General features: G+C 44.2%; 1 non-coding gene across 1 annotated transcript; it reads right to left on the reverse strand.

The window, feature by feature from the left end:
• Positions 1 to 16,800: 16,800 nt before the first annotated feature.
• Positions 16,801 to 16,938, reverse strand: LOC119948293. The gene has a single exon (XR_005456699.1). It is a non-coding gene; the product is annotated as a small nucleolar RNA SNORA7 (small nucleolar RNA).
• Between the last annotated feature and the right edge of the window lie 5,813 nt (positions 16,939 to 22,751).

Consider the following 22,751-nt stretch of genomic DNA (forward strand, 5'->3'; position numbering starts at 1 on the left):
CCCAGCTGACATGTGGCGGAGCTGGGATTTGAACCCATGACCTCCAACTCCAAAACCCGGGCTCTTTCCACTGAACCACGCTGGTTCTTGGGCAGGGTGTGAGCAAGGGGTTGACAGAGAGAGAGAGAGACAAGATTGAAACAGAGTGGAGTAGGTTGGCATTAGAGGAGGGAAGTGTGCCAGCTGGGGTGTAGTGGGATGAAGACTAGAACTATGATTAAATTCCCTGCTTCAGGTAAATATGCTACTTGTGAAACAGCTATGATATAATTCTGAAACTTGGGCAATGGTGTGGGCTTGCCAATCAGTGGTACCAGGTGACTGGCATGGAGAAGCAGCAGGTCTCAGGTGCCCAGATATTCTAAATTCCAATTTTCTAATCTCAGTTCTCACAGTGACCTGCCTTATGGCCTGGGGCAACTGCCAGGAACCCCTAGGACTTCATTTTCCTCATCTGCTAAATGGGGGAATCCCAAATGAACAACCTCATAGGAAGGTCTGAGGAAAATGAAGAAAAATGATTGGGGAATGCTTGGAAAAAACCTAAATGCAAAACAGTCATCACAAGAGTGATGACTCCAACCCTGGTTTATAGCTCTCTGCCCTCAGAAGTCCTTGTACTCAATCAACTTCACACAGCAAAGTCACCGAAACTCTAGAGGCAAAAGGACCCAGGGGAAAAGTTTGCTACATAGCCTGACTTCTTGCCTGTATTGCTTTGAGATTCAGAAGAAGTGGTGAGGTTTGTTCCTACTTTTGGCCACCCTATCTATTTTGATCGTGGGGGTTAATAACGCTGAAAAACGCTCCTGGTCTCTGAGGCTGCTGGGGAAATGAGTGCTGTATGCTTTTATAGCTGATGCATAAATGATAATGTATCTAACGGGAAAGTTGCTCGTTTAGCATGCAGCAGTTGAATATTGCATCACATCAGTTCCCGATCATTTTCCACTCATTCCCAGTACCCTGGGACGGAGAGTTCACAATAGAAACTGGGGATTGGTGATAGATGCTTGGTCGGCAGGTACCCATTACAGAGGGAGACTACTGTGTCTGCTGAACAGTCTCATTAAGAAACAGCAGTGTGCCCCTTCTGCCGAACAAATGAGAGAGAGAGAGAGAGAGAGAGAGAGAGAGAGACCCTTTTTGTTTTTTTTTTCCACAGGAAACTAAATTGTTAAAGAGATATGATCAAAAACCGGTTACTGCATTTACAATTTCCTCAGGAGGGACGGAGAGGTAGTGCACAGAAAGAGAGGTGCATGCTTACATCCCTCTTTCTGTCTGTTGTACAAGATGAGCTGGGGTGTGCTCCAGGAAGAAATGCTTTAAAGGCACGATAAAGCCCTATTTGAAAACTGCCAAATGGATCTGGACTGCTGAGAAGTGATAGTGGCAGGCTGACTGCTCACTCAAGCAGTGATCCGGGAGTAGGGTGGGTCTTTGTGAGCCAAGGCTTCAGTCAGACCATAAACCACGGGGGCCGAGTGGCAAACAGCACTAGGTGCAGGATGTGGCAGCTGCAGCTGTGAACCAAAGAGAGCAGATTGATGTGCGTGCGATTCAGGCAGGGTGGTGATTGAGCCCTGGCCCTTTCCTCCAAACCCACACACATGGTTAGCGATTCACCAGCTGAAGTGTCACCTCTGAATACAAAATATATCGGAATTGAGAGTGTTGGAGCTCAGCATCCCAACTGGGCCGGTGGTCGGCATTTCAATGAAAGAAACTGTTTAGAAAGTAGCTGAGGGGTTCCTCAAAATGCATGCAAAGTGAGATGCCAGGGAGTGAAGCAGTATTTCTTTAACTGTGATTTCTCTACAAGATCATCTCACAGATGAAATGGCAATGAATGGCACTGTTGTCAGAGTTGGTTCCCGAATGAGGCGGTAGTTCCTGAACAGATGAGATACCAGGCTTGGTTTTTTTCTTCTTTTTTCAGTTTCCCAGTGCAAATTGTACTTCAGTACACAATACAGAAAAAAGTGCCATTGAAACTCAATTGCAGCTCTTTCTCTGGCATATTGGAATTTTTTCTGTTGTTGTTGTATTTCTCCAATGCTCAGCAAAATGTAATAGGTTTCTCTTTGCCCCAATTCACAGAGAATAGACTCTCACACAGTAGTTGCTGGGTTTAGGCCTAAAATGCAATAAAGTCGTAAAAGTAACAATCATATAAATTATTCAAGCAGCCCCTTTGATTCAACCTAAATTTTGCTGGCAGTGGGTTTATAGAGCGGAGTTGGCCAGACAGGCAGTTGAAGGGGGTCATTTACTGAGTACCAGGTACACTGCAGAGGCTGGCTGAAAAAGGAGCATACAAGGTTGGCTAATAGAGAGCTAGTGGATGGTACTCCTCTCTGTGGCTTTTGTGTGCCAACTGGAGTCCCCTTTGTGCTGTCCCCCTTTCCAGCAGGAAGAGCATCACTATCCTAGTGGTTCTTCACAACGCGTGGCTTGCGTTCCCGTGCAGCACTGCGGGACACTGTCCTCAGTAAAGGAGTCCATCAGGCAAGAATGAAACCAGGGGAGTGTACTATGTGTTACCAGGGTAGCTAGGGCATGTTCCCAGATTCCCTTAGATCACATCATAGAACCGAGAGTAGAGATCCCCAGTTACAATCCCAGGAGAAACAATGCGTTACCCCAGTTACCCTAAGTTACTCCTAAGTAATAATAATAATAATAGCATTTATTAAGCGCTTACTATGTGCAAAGCACTGTTCTAAGCTCTGGGGAGGTTACAAGGTGATCAGGTTGTCCCACAGGGAGCTCACAGTCTTCATCCCCATTTTACAGATGAGGGAACTGAGGCCCAGAGAAGTTAAATGACTTGCCCAAAGTCACACAGCTGACAAGTGGCGGAGTCGGGATTTGAACCCATGACCTCTGACTCCAAAGCCCGTGTTCTTTCCACTGAGCCATGCTGCTCCTCAAAGTCTCTTCAGGAAAGAAAGACATCCCACGGCAGCAGACAGTTTGGGAAGCAGCGTGGCTCAGTGGAAAGAGCCCGGGCTTTGGAGTCAGGGGTCGTGGGTTCAAATCCTGGCTCCGCCACTTGTCAGCTGTGTGACCTTGGGCAAGTCACTTAACTTCTCTGGGCCTCAGTTCCCTCATCGGGAAAATGGGGATGAAGACTGTAAGCCCCGTGTGGGACAATTTGATTACCTTGTATCTGCCCCAGCGCTTAGAACAGTGCTTGGCACATAGTAAGTGCTTAACAAATACCAATATTATTATTATTATTATTATTATTATTATTGTTATTATTATTTGCTGTTAGAGCCCTCTGTAATCATAGCAGCTCTCCTGCAGGAGGAGTGGATCCCAGGATGGTCCTACATCTCTGCTGTGGCAACAGATCTCTGAGAGTTGGAGGTCTTTTCCCGATCCGCATTCAGCCCTGCTGTTACCGTGGTTCTGAGCTACCCTCTGCCTAGGCTAGATGTTTTCAGAAGTCTCCCTCAACAGGAATTCCAGCCTCTCTGCAAGAGAGTCTTGCCTTTTATCATTCTGTGAGACGCTGCTTGTGCCTACTGACTGCAGGTATCCCCTTTAATCGCTCTTTATTGGGTTAATCCTCTGGAGAAAGTGACCCACCTTGGCCTCATTTGGCCACCTCAAATCTGGTACCCAGAGGTTGGTTAAAAGAAGGTATGGTGTGAATAAAAACACTTCCGCTCTTCAAACTTCCCCTCACCTCTCAGTCTCTGTCCCTAAGTGACCTCCAATCCAGTCCTGCTCTGAGCTACAGATACCTTTAATCTGGCTCTGTCAGAGGCCCTAGGAGTCATGCACCTCAGCGAGTAGTTGGAGCAATCAAAAATCATAAAAGTCCCAGAAAAACAAAAGTGCATTGTGAATGTGTGCATGCAAGCAAATACCACAGAGTATGCTCATGAGTCCAGGGTGAAGCAGGGAAGGGTGGCATTTTCTTTCCCCTTAGACAAGGCGCATCCAGTCGATGGGACGTATCATTTTACTGCACAGAGTACGCGCTCAATAAATACTCAATAAACAGCTCTCCTCCTCCCTTCAAAGCCCTACCTGATCACCTTGTAACCCCCCCAGTGCTTAGAACAGTGCTTTGCACATAGTAAGTGCTTTATAAATGCCATCATTATTATTATTACTGAGAGATCACCTCCTCCAGGAGGCCTCCTCATACTGAGCTCCCTCCTTCCTCTCCCCCTCCTCCCCATCCCCATCGCCCCCACCTTACCTCCTTCCCCTCCCCACAGCACCTATATATATGTATATATGTTTGTACATATTTATTACTCTTTTTATTTTACTTGTACATATTTATTTTATTTATTTTATTTTGTTAATATGTTTTGTTTTGTTGTCTGTCTCCCCCTTCTCGACTGTGAACCCGCTGGTGGGTAGGGACCGTCTCTATATGTTGCCAACTTGTACTTCGCAAGCGCTTAGTACAGTGCTCTGCACACAGTAAGCACTCAATAAATACGATTGAATGAATGAAGGAATGAGTCAACTTTAGTCTGTAAGTAGAGTCATGAGTCTCCAAATGCACACACTGAGGTATAAATTCTCTCAGCATGAATGGCAATCTCATCCTTGGTGAGAAGGCAACCAGTTCATTCCATGACTGATATTGGAGGGTTGTGCAGGAAGTGATGCCTCTGAAATTTTAAATCTCTCCAATTTTCAGATTTTGGTTGGGAAAAAAAATGCTGAATACCTTGACACCCTACCCCCTCCTCCCCTCTCTCTTTCTGTATCTCTTTCTCTCATGCCCTGCTAGTTAAATTAAACCTATCTTCTGGACTGTGAGCCCGTTGTTGGGTAGGCAGCGTCTCTATATGTTGCCAACCTGTACTTCCCAAGCACTTAGTACAGTGCTCTACACACAGTAAGTGCTTAATAAATACGATTGAATGAATGAATGAAATATGATTGAACAGAAGCACAATAGTAGTCATGGTCACTGGTTGTTAAATGGAACTTACACATAAAGGAGAGGACAGGGGCCCTTCCAAGAGTGTGACTTCTCCCTTGTCATCACCTTTGCAATGGTTCACAAAGAACTTGGCAGGAACCATATCAACCACAGAATAGGAATACAACATGTTTAAAGTTGTATACTCCAAGAGTTTACCATCGTGCCTGTTTCACTTATTTTTCCCAGTGCTCTATTCAGTCCCAAATTCAGGTAAGTGCTTAATATTTTCTTTGGACGATGTTGATTCAGATACCAGTGAGGTGCTCCCCTACTGTACTTGACACTGGGTAAGCCCTTACTAAAATACTAGGCCAATTCTGGGCTCTCGAGCTGGAGGGGGGATTTAGTAGTGTTATTTAGGAATGGAAAACAAGTTTTCATTTAGGGGATGGCAACCAGCTGTTCTCCATGTCACTGAGGACAAAACCAAAAGAAACAGATTTACACCACAACATGAGGGATTTAGGTTTAGCTATAAGGAAAAATCGCCCAAAAGGATTGTTCAAAATTGGAAGGTATTTCTGAAGGGGATGGCAAAATCCTCTTCTCTGGGGGTCTTTAAAAACAGCAGCATAGCTTATCATCTGTCCGGATTGGTTTCAGATGAACTTATCTGAAGGCAGGAGGATCAGGTAGGTGACCTCTTGAGACCCTTCCAGATGGAAGATTTTGTGAGTATGGGTTCCTTCAGTTCTCCTGAAGATTTTCCAAAGTGATGCCTTAAGTCAAATGAGTGGTAGGCTATTTTGAAACTTTAGGATCTCCACGGTTTCATTTTCTCTTCTAAGGCTACATGAGAGATGGATAGCCAGCAAACATTCATTTTGGGAAATAAAGATGCCATTTTTTGTTATGGAAGCGCAAAGAAAGCTGTTTAAAAATCATTACGCTTTGATTTTTTTTATGCTCCGATAACTTCAAAACCTCAGTGACTAGCCATCGTGTTTTATAAAGTTAAACAATTGCCTTTCATTTAGTCTTACTCCCCCTCTCCATCCCCACCGCATTACCTCCTTCCCTTCCCCACAGCACCTGTATATATGTATATATGTTTGTACGTATTTATTACTCTATTTATTGATTTATTTTACTTGTACATATTTATTCTATTTTATTCTGTTAATATGTTTTGTTTTGTTCTCTGTCTCCCCCTTCTAGACTGTGAGCCCACTGTTGGGTAGGAACTGTCTCTATATGTTGCCAACTTGTACTTCCCAAGCGCTTAGTACAGTGATCTGCACACAGTAAGCGCTCAATAAATACGATTGAATGAATGAATGAATGAATACTGTTAAAGAACACACATTGCTCAAAAAAAAAAGGAGCTTTATGAAGTTCTGACATGTGACTTTGACTTATTGGTTCCTTTCCTGCTTTACCAGATCTATTGTTTTACTCTATTAATGGCCTGTATCCTCCAGAGCCTCTATAAAGTTGTTTTGATGAACATCTACTCTATGTAATGTATTACATTTTGGAAATAATTTGAAAGTGCTTGTACATGTAAAGGGCAGGCCACAAAAGGAAGTCTATCAAGGTTGGATAGTATAGATTGGAAAAATAGAAGGGTCTAGTGTGATTTAAGAAGTGTCTTCGGGGACTTGGTAATGCTTTATACTTTAGTACCATTCTTCCTAAAGCCTTGGAGCACTTTGACAACTTTATTTTATTTGATGGCATTTGTTAAGCACTTGCTATGTGCCAAGCACTATATTAAGCGCTGTTATAAATGTTTTCTCATTTATTCTAGAAACTTGGAACTGGCAGTCAGGAGACCTTGGTTCCAGTTCTGCCTCTGCCATTTGCCTGCAGGGTGACCTTGGTCAAGTCACTAATTTCTATGTGCCTCAGTTTCCATTTCATGTTGGTTCTTATAAGTGTTACAGGCATTTTCACCGTACCTACAGTTCCATAGCCCTGGGCCTGCAACTATTACCTTCTGATTAATAATTATGGTATTTGTTAAGCACTTACTATCGTGCCAAGCACTGTTCTAAGCACTGGGGTAGATACAAGGTAATCAGATTGTCCCATGTGGGGCTCACAGTCTTAATCCCCATTTTACAGATGAAATAACTGAGGCACAGAGAAGTTAAGTGACTTGCCCAAGATCACACAGCTGACAAGTTCAGCAATAGGGCTTAGACCCGTTAAGAGATCAAAAATCAATGAAATGCAAAAGGAAAACCACATAAATGATGAAAAGCCCTTTTTAGAGGAAGTTTTCGTAAGCGTTGCCTAGTGGAAGGAGTACAGGTCTGGTTCTAATACCAGGCTCTGCCTCACGTCTGTTGTGGGACCTTGGACAAGTCACTTAACTTCTCTGTGCCTCAGTTACCTCATCTGTAAAATGAGGATTAAGACTGTGAGCCCTATGTGGGCCCTAGACTGTGTACAACCTGATTAGCTTGTATCTACTACAGTGCTTAGTCTAGTGTCTGGCACATAGTAAGCACTTAAGAAATGCCATTACAAAAAAAAAATTCAGAGGCTTGGCAGCAGAGTGAGGAATTTAGGAGGATCTTTTTTAATGAAGTTATGTTGACGGTGCTCATCATCTTTACCAGGTTCTTAGAAATGCAGATCCTGACTCTGATCTGTGACATCCTTCTTCATTTCAGTTGGCATAGATGCCCGTTTCCTGTTTGATAGGGTCGCCACTCTGTCCTCTCTTTTTATCCTATTCGAATATGAACAAAGCTTTCATGAATTTTGGTGAGGTATTCTTTTAAGTAACAGTCAGTGGAGGCCTATATTTACAGGACATTTATTGCTGCCACTTTATGGGGAAAATTAGTTTTTTATGATTTCAGTAATGATTCCCCAGCTCCTCTTTTTCAACCTGTATGCTCATAAATTCCTGACTTTTTCTTGCTGAAGCTGACTCTCTGTACTCCCCATGAACATCTAGTGCATGAAGGAGCAGCAACCAAGGAAGGGGAAGGTCTGGAGGAAATTGGGTTTGGCATTTCCCGATATTTTTAGGAAACCAAATGAAGAAGGCAACAGCAGCAATGTAGAATGCGGGCATCTCTATTAGCGGTGCCCGTTTCTCAGCAACTTCTGCACCTCTAAAGAAAAGAGTGCCCACTAAGGCTAGGGAAAAGTTGGCATCTCTGGGATTTTGCTAGGGATGAGTGATGATAGGCAGATGCAGATGCCTTTTTGAAGAGTGTCCCTTAGAGCTGGGCATCTGGTTTCGATGCATGCTCTTTAACCAACAAGCGTGCATTGCATATGCTTGAAAATCTGGAGTCTATGTCCTAGCAGACCTTGGGCAGCTAGCGAGGATGCCTCATAGGGAAACTGGAGGACCTCCTTAGTGGGTGACCAGTATCACCCATTTTGCCTTTGCTCAGATTTTGCGGCTATGCCACACAATCATAAGGGCATATTTTCTGCCATTAAAGATCAGTAGCTGAGAAGCATAGTGGAAAGAGCACAGGCCTAATAGTCAGAAGACTTGTTTTCTAATCCCAGTTCAGCCACTTGTCTGTTGTGTGACCTTGGGCAAGTCACTTAACTTCTCTGTGCCTCAGTTATCTCATCGGTAAAATGGGGATTATGACTGTGTGCCCCATGGGGGATATGGACTGTGGCCAACCTTATAATAATGGCATTTTATTAAGCGCTTACTGTGTGCAAAGCACTGTTCTAAGCAGTGGGGAGGTTACAAGGTGATCAGGTTGTCCCACGGGGGGCTCACTGTCTTCATCCCATTTGGGTAACTGAGGCACAGATAAGTGAAGTGACGTGCCCAAAGTCTCACAGCTGACAAGTGGAGGAGCCAGGATTTGAACCCATGACCTCTGACTCCAAAGCCTGTGCTCTTTCCACTGAGCCACGTCTACTTCAGGAAGCAGCATGGGGTAGTGGATAGAGCATGCTATTCATTCATTCATTCAATCGTATTTATTGAGTGCTTACTGTGTGCAGAGCACTGTACTAAGCACTTGGGAAGTACAAGTTGGCAACATATAGAGACGGTCCTTACCCAACAGCGGGCTCACAGTCTAGAAGAGGGAGACAGACAACAAAACATATTAACAAAATAAAATAAGTAGAATAAATATGTACAAGTAAAATAAATCCCAGCTCTGCCACTTGTGTTGTGTGTGACCTTGGGCAAGTCACTTCTCTGTGCCTCAGTTACCTCATCTGGAAAATGGGGATTGAGACTATGAGCCCCATGTGGGACAGGGACTGTGTCCAACCAGATTTGCTGGTATCCACCCCAGTGCTTGCCTGGCATATACTAAACACTTAACAAAGACCATAAGAAAATAAAACAGGATTTAAAGATGCCAGGAAGGAAAACCTTTAGATGAGGCTCCTTAGTGCTACTTAAAACAGGAGGTCCATCCTTAGTGCCTAGAGTTCAGTGAGTCTATTCTAGTTTTTGAGAAATCTCAGGGTGTTTGGTGAAACAGTTTGATTTCTTTTTGGGGTTTTTTTTTATTTGGTCTAATGAACCTATAGCCCTCTTAGGGATTAAAAAAAAAACCCAACAGAAAAAGGTCATATGACTTTTTTTGCCTCCATCCATCTCTCCCCTCCCACCCCACTCCCTGCCTGACCACCAGGCCCCCAGCCCAATTTAACTACATTCCACCATTTCTAATAGCCAGTTGCAACCTGATCTACTGGCAGTCATCCAGCCCCTCCAGCTTCTAGACCTTTTAAGGAAAAGGGCTTCTCTTGAAACTAAAATGTTTGGAGTCATTTTGGGATGGTGGGGATAAGGGGCTGCTTTCTCTTTCTACTTTCCGATACTCTTCTTAAATCCCGATCAAGAGGTAGTGGAGACCACCAAAAGGCCCAAATGGTTCAAGGAGAAAATGAAAAGCCCATTTGTCCTGGGCCTGAATTTCTGATTCTTCCACAATGTTCACAACATTCTCAAGCCTAACCTGGGGATTGTAATAATAATAATACTAATGATGGTATTTGTTAAGGGCTTACTGTGTGCGAAGCACTATTCTAAGTGCTGGGAGGGATACAAGGTGATCAGGTTGTCCCACGTGGGGCTCAGTCTTAATCCCCATTTTACAGATGAGGTAACTGAGGCACAAAGAAGTTAAGGGGCTTGCCCAAGGTCACACAACTGACAAGTGGTGGAGCTGGGATTCGAACCCATGACCTCTGACTCCCAAGCCCGTGCTCTTTCCACTGAGCCATGCTGCTTCTCTTAATGTTAATGCTCTCTTAATGTTAACAGCTACACTGTTGTGTCCTGGTTTACGTTCACTGGGGATCCAGATTAATTTGGGCATTTGCATTGCTAGTGCAAAGTTTGAGGACTGGCTACTATGTTTGCTTGTACTGCAGCAATATCAAGTGTCAATCATTTTTGCCCCATGTTTCTCCTTCCTTCTGAATCCTTCTAGCTTTCCTCCCTTATTTCTTGGTAGAAGTTTTTGTTTGAGTTGCAAGCATTGTCCATAACCTTTCTCCAAAGGGCAGACTCTAAATGTGACCACATGGAAAGGACAGATCTCTCTCTCCTCATCTTTCTGAAAAGTAGCTCTGTGGAGCAGGGGAGGGGGTAGTGTCAGATCAAGTATTTTTTTGTGGCTGTCACGTTTCCTGTGTATTTGGTATTTCCACAGGTAGAACAAAAGTGCTTCCTTCCCGGTCTTCTGGAGATTCTGAGATAGTCCTGTCTGATTCCACAGTGGAGTAAATAATGCTGCACTATGGTTTGAAAGGGTAGGAGGGGAACAAAGGGAGTAAATCAATGAGATATAAACTAAGGTATGTACAGTCATTCCCTGGCCTGAGAAGATATGTATGTGCTGATCCTGATTATTTTCGGGTTTTATTATTTTTCTGCACATTTCAGGAAATGGCCTGTTTGTCTAGCTTGTGTCTGCCTATTGTGTGAAGCATAAAATGCAGGCAGTACACCAAATAATTAAAACCAGCCAATGCACTGCATCAACAATAACACAACTCTTCTAAAAATATACATGTCTCTTATATGTAGTCATTCTCCAGTGTAATAAAATGGAAAAAGCATCAACAGTGTGATTATAACTCTGATCTTTCTTCCCGCTGAACTTTTTAGGTCTCTGGCAAACGGTCCTCTCTCCATATGCTGTCTTGCGGATTGAACTTCTTCCCTTAGAGTGGATTTAGTTTGCCGTTGAAAATCCACCCCTGAAATGTGGCTGGTCTTCAGGTTCGCCTTTATGTGGCCCAGAGCTGCTAAAAGTGTGTCCAGTTTCTGTCTTTGGGGAGTGCTTGGGTGTTAATCAAGATATCATGGATAAGCATGAGAGGGGGGGTTAATTAAAACAATGACCCACTGTTGATACGTGAAAGTATGGCCGCCGGGCCACATAAGGAGAAATCTACCTAAATGACAATGCGACCCTTGAAACAAACTTGCTGGTGAAGCATTCTTCTGATTTGTCAGGAAAGTTGTGTTGAAAAAGTAAAATAAGCATTTTGGAATTTAAGAACTCATATTCACAAGTATATTTATTGTGCATCGATATAGTGTTTGTATATCTTCCCCATTCAATGGGATTGTATAGCTATTTGGAGGTATAAGTATGAAAAATAATAAAAGTCATATATGCACATATGCATGTATGTATATATTTAGTGAATCTACCTATAGGACTCTTCCTGGTATCCCTATGAGTGGGAAAGTTAATAAGTGCATAATGGGTAACCAGTGAACAGCCAACAGCAAAAGGGGGAACAGGAGCACAAACACCTAAGCTGGGAAAAGGTAAGTGGAAAGAGAGGCATTTTGTTAAAGTACCTCTTGGCTCCCACCTAACAGCAGTTTGGAGCATCCCAGCTCCGTACTTCAGAAACAACATGATCGAAGACTCATCCGCTGACTCTCTCCCTGTGGGGATGAGTTGGGGGTCCCCTCGGCCTCCTCCTCTCCAGCAAGTGAACCCTAAAGTCCCCTGGAAGGAGGGTTTTTGGATACCTTGATTCCTCCAGTGCCCTCCTGGGATTTTTCCCTACCTGGGACAGGAGCATCATCATCATCAATTGTATTTATTGAGCGCTTACTATGTGCAGAGCACTGTACTAAGCGCTTGGGTAGTACAAATTGGCAACATATAGAGACAGTCCCTACCCAACAGTGGGTTCACAGTCTAAAAGGAGCAGTCTTTAAGTGTTCAGAGACAGTCACCCCTCTTTGCTGCCAGCATCACCTTGACTTTCAGATAAACACCCTGAACAGCAAAGGGTTGATTAGGATCTCAGCCAGCCAGAATGCCTCTAGAGGGCTGGCTGCTGCTAGTGTGGGGGTATTTGCTTTCCAGCCTTCCCTGCCTTCTTCAATAACATGCCTTTCTCCATCGAACCTGGCTTCTTACCACCTTCCTTCAAATCATCCACCCACCAGTGAGTTATAATAAACCCATTTTAAAAGTCTGTGCACAGAGTAAATGATATGCATTTCTTGAGTAGGTAACACTATGAACAAAAGTTCCAATTCAGATTGACTTTCCCTAGCCTAGACAGACACTAAGGCAGTGAGTAAGGGGCTAACCAGATTTGGAAAGAGAAGCTATCTATTCCCAGATCAGCAAGCGGGCATTGCTGGGTGAGGGCGGGGGTAGAGAGAGGGCTGGGGAATTTTAAACAACCTCGGTGGCTGTTTTTAAGGACTGGCCGTTCAGGTAAAAGTCGACGTTGACGTGGGACAGAGAAGCAAGACAAGGCTCACCTTGCAGCCGAAGAGGACAACTAGAACCCCACAGGTCCCCAGGTGTTAATGTTTTGCTGCATGAAAGCTGGAATAGTGGGAGCATGAACCAGCTTTCCTCCCATCTCTACACCAAAGTAGCCCCCTCCACCTCTTCCCGCTCCCCTCCCAACCACGTGGAGTTATGTTGGGTCCACTGCGGGTACAGATGGCCCCACTTCTGGCCAACTGGCTATCTGGCATCTTGTGGCCTAGCCCCATTTGATTCATTCATTCAATCATATTTATTGAGTGCTTACTGTGTGCAGAGCACCATACTAAGCGCTTGGAAAGTACAATGCCCTATAGCTCTTGCTTGCCCTGAATCCTGGGCCTGTGCTACCACAGGGCTTTGTGGGGCAAAATTGGAAAGGGATAGGGGTCTGTTTCTGCCCAGTCTAACTTGTGATCTCACCACCTCACGCTGTGCACCTGGTGTAAATTTGATGTCATGGGACTATGAGAAAGACTACTTTTTTTTCTTTACCTTCACTGGGGCTTGAGGTGCTTCAGTCAATCATATTTATTGAGCACTTATTGTGTGCAGACTGCTGTACTAAGTGCTTGGGAGAATACAATAGAACAATAAACAGACACAGTCCCTGCCCACAATGAGCTTACAGTCTAGAGGGGGAGACATATATGAATACATAAATTACAAATATGTACCTAAGTGTTGTGGTGCTAGGAGGGGGGATGAATAAAGGAAGCAAGTCAAGAGGAAGCAAGTCAAGCAACTCAGAAGGGAGTGGAAGAAGATGAAAGGAGGGCTTAATCAAGGAAGGCCTCGTGGAGGAGACGTGCCTTCGATAAGGCTTTGAAGAAGGGGAGAAGAATTGTCTCTCAGATATGAAGAAAAAGGGCGCTTTCTCACTAGGCCAGAGGCAGACTTGCCATGCCAGAAACCAGTGAGGAACTCCAGTCTTTCCAGACCCAGAAACTCCCTAAACAATCCATTGTGCCTCAACCTCATCTCTCCTAGCTCCTATTTACCCACACTCCTCCCTCTCCCATTCCAACCCAAGGTGCACACTTCACTCTACTGATGCCAACCTATTCACTCTATCCTGATCTCATCGCCCTTGCCATAGACATCTTGCTCACATCCTCCCTCTGACCTGGAACTCCCTCCCCTGTCACATTCATTCATTCATTCAACCGTATTTATTGAGCACTTACTGTGTGCAGAGCACTGTACTAAGAGCTTGGGAAGGACAAGTCAGCAACGTATAGAGACAGTCCCTACCCAACAACGGGCTCACAGTCTTGAAGTGGGAGACAGACAACAAAACAGAACATGTAGACAGGTGTTAAAATAATCAGAACAAATAGAATTAAAGCTATGTGCACATAAATAGAATAGTAAATATGTACAAGTAAAACAAATAGAGTAATAAATCTGTGCAAATATATATAAGTGCTGTGGGGAGGGGAAGTAGGTAGCGTGGGGGGGATGGGGAGAAGGAGAGGAAAAAGGGGGCTCAGTTTGGCAAGGCCTCCTGGAGGAGGTGAGCTCTCAGTAGGGCTTTGAAGGGAGGAAGAGAGCTAGCTTGGCAGATGTGTGGAGGGAGGGCATTCCAGGCCAGGAGGAGGACGTGGGCTGGGGGTCGACGGCGGGACAGGCGAGAACGAGGTACGGTGAGGAGGTTCGCGGCAGAGGAGCGGAGGGTGTGGGCTGAGCTGTAGAAGGAGAGAAGGGAGGTGAGGTAGGAGAGGTGAGGTGATGGAGAGCCTTGAAGTCGAAAGCGAGGAGCTTTTGCTTGATTCGTAGGTTGACAGGCAGCCACTGGAGATTTTTGAGGAGGTGAGTAACATGCCCAGAGCATTTCTTTACAAAGATAATCTGGGCAGCAGAGTGAAGTATAGACTGAAGTGGGGAGGGACAGGAGGATGGGAGATCATAGAGGAGGCTGATGCAGTAATCCAGTCGGGATAGGATGAGAGATTGAACCAGCAAGGTAGCAGTTTGGATGGAGAGGAAAGCGTGGATCTTGGTGATGTTGTGGAATTGAGACTGGCAGGTTTTGGTGAAGGATTGGATGTGTGGGGTGAATGAGAGAGCAGAGTCGAGGGTGACACCAAGGTTGCGGGCTTGTGAGACAGGAAGGATGGTAGTGCTGTCTACAGTGATAGGAAAGTCAGGGAGAGGGCAGGGTTTGGGAGGGAAGAAAAGGAGTTCAGTCTTGGACATATTGAGTTTTAGATGGTGGGCAGACATCCAGATGGAGATGTCCTGAAGGCAGGAGTAGATACGAGCCTGAAAGGAGGGAAAGAGAGTAGGGGCAGAGATGTTGATTTGGGTGTCAGAACATCTGCCAGACCATCCCTCTCCCCACCTTCGATGCCCTTTTAGAATCACATGTCCTCCAGGAGGCCTTTCTCAATTCATTTTCTTCCTCACTAGATAATATCCCTCCCGCCAACCAACACCTCAGCACTTCTACGCTAACTACGCACTTCAGCACTCACGACCATCTGAAGCACTCTGTACATGGCAATTTACATACCCTACTATTTAAACACTTGCTCCTCTACATGTACATTTTTCTTTTATTCTTTTTAAACATTATTTTGTATCTGTATCCCTCACAGACTGAAATTAGTAGCAGTAGCATTTAGTGAGTGCTTCCTTAGTGCACTGTTTGGGAAGTGCAGATTAACAAAGTGACACATATGCTGCCTATGTGGGCAGGGAATGTTTCCACTAAATCTATTATGTTGAACTCTCCCAAGCACTTATTACAATGCTCTGCACCTACTAAGGGCTTAATAAATACTATTGACTGATATGATGATAATTATGGTATTTATTTACTTACTCTATGCCGAGTACTGTTCTAAGTATGGGGGTAGATACATGGTTATCAGGTTAGACACAGTCCCTGCCCTGCATAGAGCTCACAGCCTGGGTAGCAGCAAGTAACATTAAATTTCCATTTTACAGATGAGGAAACTGAGGCACAGAGAAGTTGTTTGCCTAGTGTCACACAGCAGACAAGTGACAGAACCAGGATTACAGCTCAGGTCCTCTAACTTCCAGGCACATGCTCTTTCCACGAGGCCATGTTGCTTCTCTCTAAAAAAAAAATCACAACTAAAGTGGTCAAACTAAATAACTTGAGCAAATATAGTCATAGTGTCCTCTAACTACATTATACTCTTTAAAGTGCTTAAGTATAGTGCTCTCCTATAGCATCTCAGCAAAGCAAACTTCCTGCTTGCTTATCTACCCTCCTTCCCCCTAAATCCCCTCTGGTTAGCTGTTCCCTTACTGGTTCAGGAGGACTTCTGGTTAATGACTGACACATTGTGCTAATTGAGCTTTCTAATTGGAAGGGGCTGAGTAGCTTCAAATTAGCTAATCCTGGGAGAAGCGCGTTAATAAACAGCATCTCTTCCTGCATCCAATGTATTGATCAACCTGGGTTTAAAGTATTTCTCTTTACCTACTAACTACTCCTATTCTCCTGTCCCTTTTGATAAAACTTTAATCTTTTTGCCATGGTGTATAAAGCTTACTAGGTAACTATCAGACCATGGTTTCCTTTCTCGGATTTCTAAATTCTTTTTAGGGAAACCTCATTTTCTTTTCTGTCACCTCCCTGTCTCCACGTATAAGGGTATCTAAGATGGACATCGCATCATCCTATCTATCTCCTTTCCTATTCATTCCCTCTGCTTCAAATATGCCTTGGACTTGGAAGTTGACAGGTCCAGGGTCATCTTGAGTAAGGAGAAAAGCTGTAAAAATCTCTCTACCTTTGGGGCCTATATTCCTTATTTCTGTTCCCTTTTCTTTTTCTTTTTGCTGAGCAGCGTGTGCCTATGCCCCCAAGAAAAGGAATTGTGGGAAAAAAATGGCCTCAAGCCAATTTTGCGTGGTTCAACTCTTGTCTTGTCAGATTCCGTCGAGTTGTTTCCAACCCATAGCGACACCATGGACACATCTCTCCCAGAAAGCCGCACTCTCCATCTGCAATCATTCTGATAGTGGATCCATAGAGTTTTCTTGGTAAAAATAGGGAAGTGGTTTACCACTGCCGCCTTCTGCGCGGTTAACTCGAGTCTCCTCCCTTGACTCTCCCATGCCGCTGCTGCCCAGCATGGGTGAGTTTTGACTTGTAGCAGATTGCCTTCCACTCCCTAGCAACTGCCCAAGCTAGGAATGAAATGGTTAGGCCTCTGCTTGACTCTCCTTCCTGTAGCCAAGACTGGTAGAGTACTGGAAACTCTCCAGGTGTGACCCTGAGAGGATGTGGTTCAAGTAGAAGCAGGAAATCCTGTTATTCTCAGGCATGTGTAGGTCACTGGATGTACATTTGGATCATGGGTGTGTCATGCTGCTTTAAAAATGTAAAATCCCAGAGTGTCAGGAAAAGGTATGTATGTGTGCAGTAGAGCAGATGCTTAGGAAATACTGGAAAGGATGACAATAACAGATCCAGAGGATTGAACAGTGCCAAAAATGATGAGAAATGATCAAGTTGGACTTCAGAGCCCCCTTTCTCCCTAGTCTGATCTGACCATCCCTGCCAGAGGAGCCCAAGTGGGTTCTGAAAACACTGACAGGAGTGATGGAGGACAGTAATGGCTATGGGAGGAGGTAGGAATCCCTTGGGAAAGACATCTTCTGGGCCTTCCAACTTGGGTTGCTGCTGTTTTATTTTTTAATGGCATTTATTAAGTGCTTACTATGTGCAGAGCACTGTTCTAAGCGCTGAGGAGGTTACAAGGTGATCAGGTTGTCCCAGGGGGGCTCACAGTCTTAATCCCCATTTTACAGATGAGGGAACTGAGGCCCAGAGAAGTTAAGTGACTTGCCCAAAGTCACACAGCTGACAATTGGTGGAGCCGGGATTTGAACCCATGACCTCTGACTCCAAAGCCCGGGCTCTTTCCACTGAGCCACGCTGCTGCTGTTGCTGCTACATGCCTTCTCTGTTGCCCCCGAAGGGGCCCAGTTGTAAAACTGGTCCCTGGAAAATTCCCTTCTACCTCCCATCTCAATGGAAAGAGCTTGCTGGTTGATCTGGCAGACTTGTCCAATTTGGAGGGAGTACCATGCAAAGAGGAAGCTGGGCTGCACATATCTCTGGGAATTCATTCTGATATTCCTGTAAAATATTCTGATATTTACGATGGAGCTAGGATCTTGAGTTTGAATAATTTTGGAAAGTGTAAGGTGTTATTACTGTAAGTTTAAGAAACATAATGCATAATTACAGCTTACAAAGCAAAGGAAAAAACCATGCTATTCTCTTTCAAGATAAATGGGCTGTTACTGGAACAAATATTTGTTTGTTGGGTTTTTTTAACTTTCCCTTCTTCTGGGCCTTGTCGTTGTAATACCTTATCAGAGCATCATGGGAGACTACAAGTGGGAACAATGTCAAGAGCTTATCAAGACTAGCCTCCTACCTATTAAAACAAATTGTTGGCTAGCCTATTTAAAAAAATATCCTGAACTCTCCCTCAGGAGCTGTTCCAGCATTTAACCCCATTGACAGGAAGGATTTCCTTAAATCTAACCTGAGTCTCTGTTCCTGTCTCTATCTCTCCTCTAATCTTCAACCCTACTTCCAGTTATAACTTCATATGGGACTGATTACAAACAGTCATAGTCCACGGAGAGAAGGATCGTGACTCCCTCTCACTGCCCCACCCCCCATCTCCCACATAAATGTGCTCTTGAGAGGATTAATTTGCCTAATTTTCTCTCCCAACATTAGTCAGATGCTATCTCCATTATACAGATGGGGACCGGGAACCAAAGACCGGTGGAACTGACTTGTGCCTTGACCCAGAATGAAGGTTAAAATTCTGCAGTCCTTGCTATTTAGAACTGTCTGTAGCTGCTCACACCGTTATCGATGGCGTCCCATTCAGAAAAAGTCAGTCGTTCCGGTCTCTCCAGCAAACTGCAACTCAGACTTTATCCTTCTCACCTTATGCTTACATGTACATAATAATAATAATAATGATGGCATTTGTTAAGTGCTTACTATGTGCTAAGCACTGTTCTAAGCACTGCGGGGGGGGGGGGGGCTACAAGGTGATCAGGTTGTCCCATGTGGGCTCACAGTCTTAATCCCCATTTTACAGATGAGGTAACTGAGGCTCAGAGAAGTTAAGTGACTGGCCCAAAGTCACACAGCTGGCAGAGCCGGGATTAGAACCCATGACCTTTGACTCCCAAGCCCGGGCTCTTTCCACTGAGCCATGCTGTAGCCATGCTACATCTCTGTAGGTTCTAGGCTGTTTCTCTCATTTCATTTATTGTACGATTATAATTGTTTTTAATCGGTCGCATTTATTGCGCACTTAACGTGTGCAGAGCTCTGTATTAAATGCTTGGGAGAGAACAGTATAACAGTTGGTAGACATGTGCCCTGCCCACAGTGAGCTAGCTTCTTATATGCATGTTTACATTCTGCCCTGAATCCTCCATTAGTTTTTTAAATTGCTCTAGGCTAGAGTCTATGCCATCGATGGTCTTTGTCACACCCTATAGCACTTACTGAGGTGCTCTAGAACGCCAAGGTGTTCAGTGACAATACAGTTGGAAATTCCACTCATCTATATAATTAGATATTTTTCCAAAACTTGGGGAAAATAATTAGTGAACATTTCATTGACACTATGTAGAAAGAAAAAAATGGAATCTCACAGCCCATCCACTAGATAGTCTTTAAGATGAGAGCATGCTGTGGGCTAATAGGAAACAGGAAGCATTAGGGAATCAGCTTGCCGAGCCCCTTGGGCTGATGTTGCGTTTTAGGTTTAATTTTGCCTGGAGTCCCCTCTGGCTAACCCAGGAGCAAAATTGATGGGCTCTAGAGGGAGATGTCATTTGCCATCTGAAGTTAGAAGTGGGAATTAACCCACTGTAAGACTGTAGAAGAAATAGGGAAGCAAGGAAATGAGAGTTCCCAAAGGAGTCTCCCCAATCTGTTCCTGCTTCTCCACGCGTTTGAGAAGCATCAAACTGAAAATAGCCATAAAAAGAATATGAGAACAATGCTAGTGAAATATGGACAAGTAGAAAGAGGTTATTCATTTGGATCGGTGGCACAACACTGATTGCTTGCTCCCTTTCCCCCAAGACTCCACCTGAAGTTGTTATTTTTAGCAAAACGATCTCCATCTAGAAGATGACATTCAGCTCCAGTGTGGGTTGAAATGATCAGGGTCTTGCATCCCCTTCCCTCCCGAAAATGTGCTTTCTCCTGGTATTTATTTTATTTTGGGCTCTGCAGCCCGGCCGGGTATGGCCAGGGATGGTATCAGACAGTGAGTGAAGTAAGAAACTAACTCAGGGCATGGTGTGGCAGGGACAGTGAAGCAACCCTTCACAAAGATGGCAGCCACATGCTATTTCACAAAGATGGTGAAGGCTCATCCCTCCACCAACAAAGCAATCAATCCTATTTCCTGAGTGCTTACTCTGTACAGAGAACTGTACTAAATGCTCGGGAGAGTACTTTATAACAAGAGTTGGTAGAAATGTTACTTGCTCACAAAGAGCTTACAGTCTAAAAGCAGCTGCTTGGCCTCTTACAAAGATAAATAATAATAATGATGGCATTTATTAAGCACTTACTATGTGCAAAGCACTGTTCTAAGCACTGGAGAGGTTACAAGGAGATCAGGTTGTCCCACGGGGGGCTCACAGTCTTAATCCCCATTTTACAGATGAGAGAACTGAGGCCCAGAGAAGTGAAGTGACTTGCCCAAAGTCACACAGCTGACGATTGGCAGAGCTGGGATTCAAACCCATGACCCTGACTCTAAAGCCCGTTCTCTTTCCACTGAGCCACACTGCTTCTCAGTTTCCATCACCCCTTCTCCAAACGATGGTCACTGCTTAGATCTCACAAAGATGGAGGCCGCCCAACCTCTCACAAATAGGCTGCTGTGCTTTCCATAATAATGTTCTGCCCCTTGTAAAGATGGTGGCTGCTCAGCTCCTCACAAAGATGGCTGCCACTCAGCTCTCTGGCAAAGATAGTGTCTGCTCAGCTCCCCATCTAAAGATGGCCAGCACTCAGCCTCCCCAAAGATGGTGGCCGTTCACCCCCCTCACAGATATGCGCTTAGTACAGTGCTCTGCACACAGTAAGCGCTCAATAAATACGATTGATGATGATATGGCTGCTGTGCTGCCGCTAAAAAATGGAGGCTGGTCTGCCCCTCACCAAGATGGCATCCATTCAAACCCTCCCCCCAACCCCATTCCCCTCTCCTCCTCTCTCCCTCAAGATGGCCATGAATCAGCTCCCTCTCAAAGAGAGCTGCTCCTCAGCCCTTCGCAAATATCATTGCTGTGTTGTCTGTAGGTGAGATGGTTGTGATTGAGGTAAGGGCCACACAGACATAAAAATATTTCCAATGATGCACACCTCCTGCTGACGACACTAACAGGCAGAGTAACTGGAAGGAAGATTTTCCAGAAACCCTTTGGGGCTGGCTTTTCCCATATTCCATCAATCAATCGTATTTATTGAGCGCATACTGTGTGCAGAGCACTGTACTAAGCGCTTGGGAAGTACAAGTTGGCAACATAACTTGTTATCCTAATCCTAATATTCCATGTGACTAATAGGGTAAAGGTATTCTAATGTGTTTTGTAATTGGTAAAAAGATATACTTTTTCTCCCTCTGATGAGTTACATAACAGGTCAGAGGTGAAAATGTCCCTTTCAGCTCCTTATAAGGAAAGTTTCTTTTTTCCTATTTTCTTTGTTCATTGGGAGATTTTTTGTTCAGTTGTTTGTTGCCCTATTGACAGAGAAGCAGCGTGGCTCAGTGGAAAGGGCTTTGGAGTCAGAGGTCATGGGTTCAAATCCCGGCTCTGCCTCTTGTCAGCTGTGTGACTTTGGGCAAGTCACTTAATTTCTCTGGGCCTCAGCTACCTCATCTGTAAAATGGGGATTAAGACTGTGAGCCCCACGTGGGACAACCTGATCACCTTGTAACCTCCCCAGCACTTAGAACAGTGCTTTGCACATAGTAAGCGCTTAAAAATGCCATCATTATTATTATTATTGTCATTTTAGTTATTTGAGTTTTCTTGGTCTTTGTCTATGAGCATTTGTTGGGAGAAGGTACTGCTCCTACTACTATACTGCTGCTGAAGTTGCACTGGCCTCCCCTGCACAGAAGTTGCCTGAGAGGGTGAGTAAAATCCCATTAGCAATTTGTTAAACTCTTAAATCAAGAGTTTGCTTCTGCAAATATTTAGTTGGTGGGTTTTCTGTGGGAAAAAAACTGTGTTACTACCTTCTGTTTAGTTCAGAATTAATCCCCAGTGTTTGAGTAGTGATTCAGATCTTCCTGTGAAAAGGCATACTCCTCTCAGGAGCTGATCTCATGATTTCTCTCAATTCTTCTGGATTTGGTTCGGAGCTTTGGGATTTTTAAAACTCCTTTAAGATAATTACAAGCTTCTTATCGCCTAATCAATTGCTTACCATTCAGTACTTCTAAAAATTCCCAATAGGCTGACAAAATTTACTTTTGAAATTCAAGGTAAGAATCTCCATGAATTTCTAAGAATTTATTTTTTGTAAAATAAATTAAAGTTCTGGGCATGGCCCTGATTACTTATCTAGAGGGGCGTAGGGAGTATAAACATTTGTGTTTTCCACATCCTCCTGCTTCTGTTCAAAAATAATCAGGAGTCTTCACATAGTCTTTGGCTGAAATGTACTAGTCATATCCCTTGCTCTCCTGCCAATACAGTAAGAACTCCAACCATTTCCATAGAACGTATTCTTTTGGAGGGGCCCTTAGAATTTTGAATTAAGGATGTTTCATAAACGATTTAATGTTTAGTACTGTGTTCTGCAAACAGTGAGCACATAAACACTATTACTACTAGATTTAGGAGCCTGAAAGGGTTAAATGAGTCACTCCCCATGGCCCAGTGTGCTTAATTTAACTTACCTGCAAGGATTCATTCATTCATTCATTCAATTGTATTTATTGAGCACTTACTATGTGCAGAGCACTGTGCTAAGCACTTGCAAAGTACAATTTGGCAACAGATACAGTCCCTACCCAGTAACG

Source organism: Tachyglossus aculeatus, chromosome X4, assembly GCF_015852505.1.
Source record: "Tachyglossus aculeatus isolate mTacAcu1 chromosome X4, mTacAcu1.pri, whole genome shotgun sequence".
Taxonomy (NCBI): domain Eukaryota; kingdom Metazoa; phylum Chordata; class Mammalia; order Monotremata; family Tachyglossidae; genus Tachyglossus; species Tachyglossus aculeatus.